We start from the raw sequence: 6,880 nt of genomic DNA, 5'->3' as shown, positions 1-6,880 counted from the left end.
GTGCGCATACGCGCGAGTTGGTTTGTGCGAAAGGCACAATGCTAGCGCAGCATTCGCACAACTCTCAGGTTTTTGGCTTGGGGGTGGAATTTCTCAATCCACGCGTATGCGTACATGATGCGTGCACGTGGATAGGCAAAAAGGCTTGATGCATGCGTACGCGCGGATGGTGCTCTGTTTTTTTTTTTTCAAAATTTTTTCTATGTTTTTGTTCCAATCCAAGCATTCTAAACCTCCAAACAGCTACCAAAACACCATAAAACCTTATTTAACATACTAAACTACCAATTATACTCAACAAATCAACCAAAAACATGAATTTAAACTAATTACCAATATGTACAAAAAGAGAAAATGAAAAGAAGTTACCATGGTGGAGTGTCTCCCACCTATCACTTTTGTTTATTGTCCTTAAGTTGGACTTATGGGGAGCTTCATCAAGGTGGCTTGTGCTTGAAATCATCCTTGAACATCCACCAATGCTTGCATTTCCAATGAGCTCCACTCTTCAAGTTCAATTCTCCCAAGCTTTGATGGAGTTCTTCATAGACTATGGGCTCCCAAAGTTGATCCTCATGTATGCAGGGATCCCACACTTTATTTTCACACCCGTCTGTAAGTCGAAACTCATTAATTCGTCCGGGTGGCAAGCAAAATGAATTCTCAATGAAGCAACCAAACATCCTTCTAGAACCATGCACTCTAGTTCTACACCAAACCTTGCAATCAAACTTTGAACATGCAAGCATAATGAACCTAGAACAATGTTTCCAACCACTAGCCATCTTCCTTTTACTCTTAAAGCCACAAATATGTCTAAGTTGACTATCCGTCTCAAGAAAACCATATTCAAGGGGAATAATAAAGCTCAAGTATAAGGAATTTACCCACTTGAATGGAAGAATGGATGGTGGTGGCTTGGGGAGAGGTATTTCCAATGTCCTTGCAAGCTCTACTCCCTTGTGTTTTTCCTTGATTGTCTCTACCTCTTCACAAACTTCTTCACTTTCAATCCTTTGTTCATCAATTTCATCTAACTCTTCTCCATTAGTCAAATCATAAATAGGAGGTTGAGAGAAGTCTACCTCCACATTGCATTCCACCTCATTGGGAGAAGGTTCTTCAAATTCAAAGGATTCACCACCAAGAAGATTGGATGCATGATCTTTATCTCCAAGGGAAGTCAATTTTTGCCCCACTCCTTCCAAGTCTTCATTCAAAAATTGTTTTGGAGGTTGTGCACTCTCCTTCTCAACATCAAATTTAATCTTCTTGGAGAGGTTCTCCTCAACTATAGGTTCCCAAGGGGGTTCCGCATCTCCTAAGTCTTCAACCACTTCTTCCTCTTCTTCAATGATCATAGACTTCTCCAATTTCTCTAATACAAAATAACATCCCTCATTTTCCACCGGAGTTTCCAATCTCTTCTTCATGCTATGCTTTTTAATTAATTCTCGACATGTTACCATGGGAGTGTTTTGAGTGCTCAAGCGTTGGGAGGCTAGAATGCTTACTACCTTGGTCAAGGTAGCCACAAATTCTAGTGTCTCCTTTTGTATTTCTCCTTGCCCTTGAAGTATAAGGCTAAGGATTTCATCCATTTAGGATTGGAGTGGGTAAGAGGGTTCATTATATTGGAGAAAGGGTTCATAATAGAAAGGTGGTTCTTCTTGGTAAGGGTATGGTAGTGTGTATTAAGGTGGTTCTTGGGAGTAGTGATCTTGGAGTGGTGGTTTCATGTATGGCTCATATGGTTCAAAAGTTGGTTGGTAGGATGGATATGGATTAGGGTCATATGGAGGTGTTTAGTGAAAATAGGCTTGTGAGTGTGGTTGAGGTTCATGTTGAGGATATAACTCATAGGCATATGGTGGTGGTTCTTGAAAGTCATAAGGGGATTCACCATAGCCATTGGATTGGTATGCATCTTAGAATGGCTCTTCTTCATAGTGCATTGGTGGAGGTTGTTGCTATGAAGATTGATCATATGCATATGGCTCCTCCCACCATTGGTTATCCCATCCTTGATACATATCTTCATTGTAGCTCCCATTTCCTACAACATAGTGAGAACCAAACTCATAGCCAAAGTGAGAATTCATAATGAAAAGAGAAAATAAAATTCAAAAGCTAATAGAAAAATAATGAAACAAAATCCTAAACTAGCAAAGACTAGCAAACAATCCAAAAATCAAGCTATTCACAATATTCACATATATACAATAACCAATAACACAACACCATTGCAATTCCTCGGCAACGGCGCTGAAGAGAGAACTTTTGTGTGGTCTAGAATTCAGAATAAATTCCCGTTGCAAGTATAGCTTCTAAACCAACAAAAGTCCTTTCTTACAAACGTTTTGGTTGTCACAAGTAACAAACCCCTTTAAAATTGATAACCGAATTATTTAAACCTCGGGTCGTCTTCTCAAGGAATTGCAGGGAGGTATGTTCTTATTATTGGTTATGAGTTTTGCAAATTGGGGTTTGAAAGTAAGGAATAAGTAATTTAAACGACAATTAAAATAAATAAATAACTATAAGATAAACTCTTGGCAAGGTATGAGAAATTGGAAGTCCTATCCTAGTTATCCTTATCAATGGTGATGAGAATTGAGTTTTAATCCCACTTTGTTAGCCTTTACTAAAGCAAAGAAAGGTCAAGTGACTAATTAGTTTGATCCTCAAGTCCTGGTCAATTCCTAAGAAAGGACTGGAGTTATTAAAGTTCAATTCAATTAACAAAGACAACAATTATCAATCACGTTGAGTTTGACAACTCAAGAGTTACCAATTACTTAACCAGGGCCAAAAGGGGAAAAGTAAACTTACTCGAATAAAAATGTCTTCAGATTGGAAGCAACAGTATTATAAATAAAAGAAAGCAATCATAAACTGAAATACCTCAAATAACATTAAATAAGAGAATCATATGTAACATGGAAGAGTTCATAAATTAAATTGACAAGGTAATTTAAAAGGGAACATTGAACCTGATAAAGAGTTGGAATACTAACTTGAAATAATAAGAAATCCTAATCCTAAAACCTAAGAGAGAGGAGAGAACCTCTCTCTCTAAAAACTACATCTAAACTATGAAAAGTAAATAATTGGAGAGCTCCCCTTTTGAATGGATGCATTCCCCCATTTTATAACCTCTAATCTGTGCCTTCTGGACTTGGATCTGGGCCAAAAAGGGATTCAAAAATCGCTGGGAGCATTTTCTGTAATTTCTGGTGCGTGGCATCTGGTATGCATCCGCGTGGGTCACGCGGTCGCGTCATCTAGAGTTTTCCTTATCACGCGTTCGCTTCGGTCATGCGTCCGCGTTATATGTGTTCTGCTTATGGTGCGCGTCCGCATCAGTCACACGTTCGTGTCGCTACCTTTTCACGCTAGGTATGCGGCCGCGTCATCCATGAGTTCGCGTCGCTACCAGTTTCTTCAAAAACACCATTTTGTGCTTTCCTTCCATTTTTGTATGTTTCCTTTCCATCCGTTAAGTCATTTCTGCCTTAGAAGATCTGAAACTACTCAACACACAAATCACGGCATCGAATGGTAATAAAAAGGTAATTAAAATAAATAATTTCAAAGCATAGGAAACATGTATTTCCCATATATCACATAATAAGGAAGGGAAAGTAAAACCATGCAATTTTCATGAATAAGTGGGTGAAGGATTAAATAAATCTCTTGAATTGAGCACAATATATATCATAAAATATGGGTTTATCAACCTCTCCACACTTAAACAATAGCATGTCCTCAAGCTAAGTCCAAGATAAAGAATAAGGTAAGGTTAAAGTGGTGGAATCTCATGCAATGCAATCTATTCTAAATGCAACTACCTAAATGAATCATGCAATTCTAATTGTTATTCACTTGCATATAAAACTTACATGTAGTTAAATTAATTCACATTCTCAAGGAATCATATATGCATAGCCAAACCCTAGATAATGTTAAAGCACTTTTACAATTGAGATGGGTAAAAATATTTTTTCAAACTTGCAAGACAATTAACAATTCAAGCAGAGACATATGTAGATGAGCTATTGAACCCTCACTGGATTTTGTGTTTACTCTCTAGTCACTCAGTGTTTATTGGGTTAATCACTCTATTCTTCTTTTTATCCTTACTTCCTATAACTTTGTTTTTCATCTAACTAATCAACAATTATAGAATACAGACATACAAAAATCATGAGGTCTTTTTCAAGATTGTAATGGGGCCAAGGTAAAGGTAAGGGTATATGTATAAGGTTAAGTGAGCTAATAAGTGAATTCTTGATTAGTCTAAGATCTCACCTAACATACATATTTTGTAATTCAAAGTTTCTTTACCTGTTTGCCCAACTTTTCTCACTTTGTATTGCAAGCTCATGCATTAACTTAAATTTTATCCCATGTGCATTGATTCTTTTTATTTTGCAATTGGGAAATTTTTTCGTATCCCCCTAATTAAATACCGAATTTTTTTTATTTATTTATTTTTATTTATTTATTTATTTTATTATTTTTTTATGCACATGGTAATTCAATTGTTTTGACTTCACATGAGCATGCTTCCCAAAATTTTTTTATTTTGAAACATCTTTATTCTTTTTAACTTTCCATCTTTGTTTCTATCATCCATGTTCCCATAAAGTTCCCCACACTTAAACAATACACAATTTCTATCTTAAGCTAACCAGGATTCAACTTGGGATTTTTTTTTTGTTTTTCTGCTTATGGCTAGTAATGTGGTTTATATATAACAAGAGGGGTTTAAAAGCTCAAGGGGGCTAACAAGGGTGATGTAAAAGGTAGGCTTATTTGGGATAAGTGAGCTAAACAAGTAATGGCCTCAATCATCTCTATAATTGGACATATAGACTAAAACAAAGTAAATAACACTATAATAAAAAAGAAGGGCAAAACACACAGGAATAAAAATTATGGTTTGAATGTGACCATACAATTAAGCTCAAAACTCATAGGCTGTGTGTTCTCTAGCTCAAAAATCATATCTCAGTTATATATGTCATGCAAATAGAAATTAAGAGTTCCCATTATTCTCAATGTAAATTTTTTTTGGTGGCTTTAAAGTTTTAGTGTTCCTCTTTGATGAAATATTGTTAACTAACTAATATGCTATGTTCTATATACAACGTGTGTGGATTATTTTTGATTCAAAGTCTCTAGTTTACTTCTTTTATTTTCAATTTAAACCAAACTATCATATGCTAAAAGGGTAAACTATACTAATTAATCCACATATTCTATAACTAATAAATTTAGAATTGCAAACTAAACTAAATGGCTAAAATATGAACTAAAGTGCAAAATGCAGAAAATAGAGTAAAAACACATGAAAAGAACAATGTATAAGTACTGAAAATTAAAAATAAAAATAAAGATAAAAATACAGAAAAATAACCAAAATAAGATAAAAGATTCTGTAGTGGTTCACCAAAAAAAAATACGCCAGAGATGGCGACCTCCCCACACTTAAAATAAAGCATTGTCCTTGATGCTCACTCAAGCTGGGTGTGAAGGAGTGTCATCTCCAGAAGGATGGGCTGCTGGAGTCTCGGTGGTGGCCTAAGGATCTGCAGACTGGATGAGCGTAGGAGGATCTGTCTGCTATAGAGGAGGCTCTGACTGGATAGGAATCTCTGTATCTGCGGCCTGAATCTGCTGTGGCGCCTCTTGCTGTGTTGCAGCCTGCTCCGGTCCTGCCTGTGCAGCCTGGGTGGTTGTCTCCTCCTCGTGATCGTCCTCCTCCACCTCAGATGTATCATAAGAGGTATCAGGCTCGGAGGGGATGTCACCGCCGGATCGGATCATCAGTTTGATGTGCTCATAGCGTCGCTTGTTGCGACACTCCATACGGTCCAAGCTGGCGAAGAGGCGATGCACCAAATGGTAAATAGGCTCAGGAGCAGCTGGGGGTACAGTGGGTGGGGCTGGTGCAGCAGTGGAAGAAGAAGGGGCAGCTGAAGGTGTGGCTGTCTCATCAGAAGCAGGAAGGAATAGAGGTCTGTAGCCTAAAGCCAAAAAGTTCCTGCTGTAAGGAATGATCTTCTTGCAGTCCGCAGCAGGTGGCTTCTCATTAGCATCCTCCCAAGGCATGTCAACTCGACGGCCTAGCTGGGTGACCAGGTAAGGGAAAAGGAAGGTACCTCTGACATGGACCCTGGCCATATAGTGCCGGATGAAACGAGGCAGATACAAGTCCTTACCCTCCAGCACACACCATAGAAGGGTGATCATAGTGGCAGGCAGCTCTGTCTCATGAGTGCTCGGCATAATAAAGTTACTCAGGATCTGGTGCCAGAGTCGAGCCTCATCATTCAAGTATATCTGCTTGATTCCTTTAGGCATGGTGGTGTTCTTACCCATGACCCATGGGACAATAGGGTCAAGGGCTATCCTCTCCTTGACAGCATCCCTGATGTGCGGAAAACGATCTGACACAAAACTCACCGGCAAGTGCACCGGGTCGCATCAAGTAATAATAACTCACGGGAGTGAGGTCGATCCTACAGGGATTGAAGGATTGAGCAATTTTAGTTTAGTGGTTGATTTAGTCAAGCGAATCAAGATTTGGTTGAGAGATTTGTGATTTGTAGAATTTAAATTGCATAAAAAGTAAAGGGAATGGGTAAATTGCATGAAATTAAAGAGAACTGAAATTTAAACTGCTAAATCTTAAAGAACAAGAAATTAAATGGCAGAAACTTAGAACGCAAGAAATGTAAATTGCAGAATATTAAAGTGCAAGAAATGTAAATGGCTTTAATTGTAAAGGGAATTGGGAATTGGATTTGCAGAAATTAAACAAGGAAAAGTAAAATTGCAACAAACATAAGAGTGGGAGATGAATTGGATTGAA

The sequence above is a fragment of the Arachis hypogaea genome, chromosome 15, assembly GCF_003086295.3.
Source record: "Arachis hypogaea cultivar Tifrunner chromosome 15, arahy.Tifrunner.gnm2.J5K5, whole genome shotgun sequence".
NCBI lineage: Eukaryota > Viridiplantae > Streptophyta > Magnoliopsida > Fabales > Fabaceae > Arachis > Arachis hypogaea.
This window is presented reverse-complemented; position numbering follows the sequence as displayed.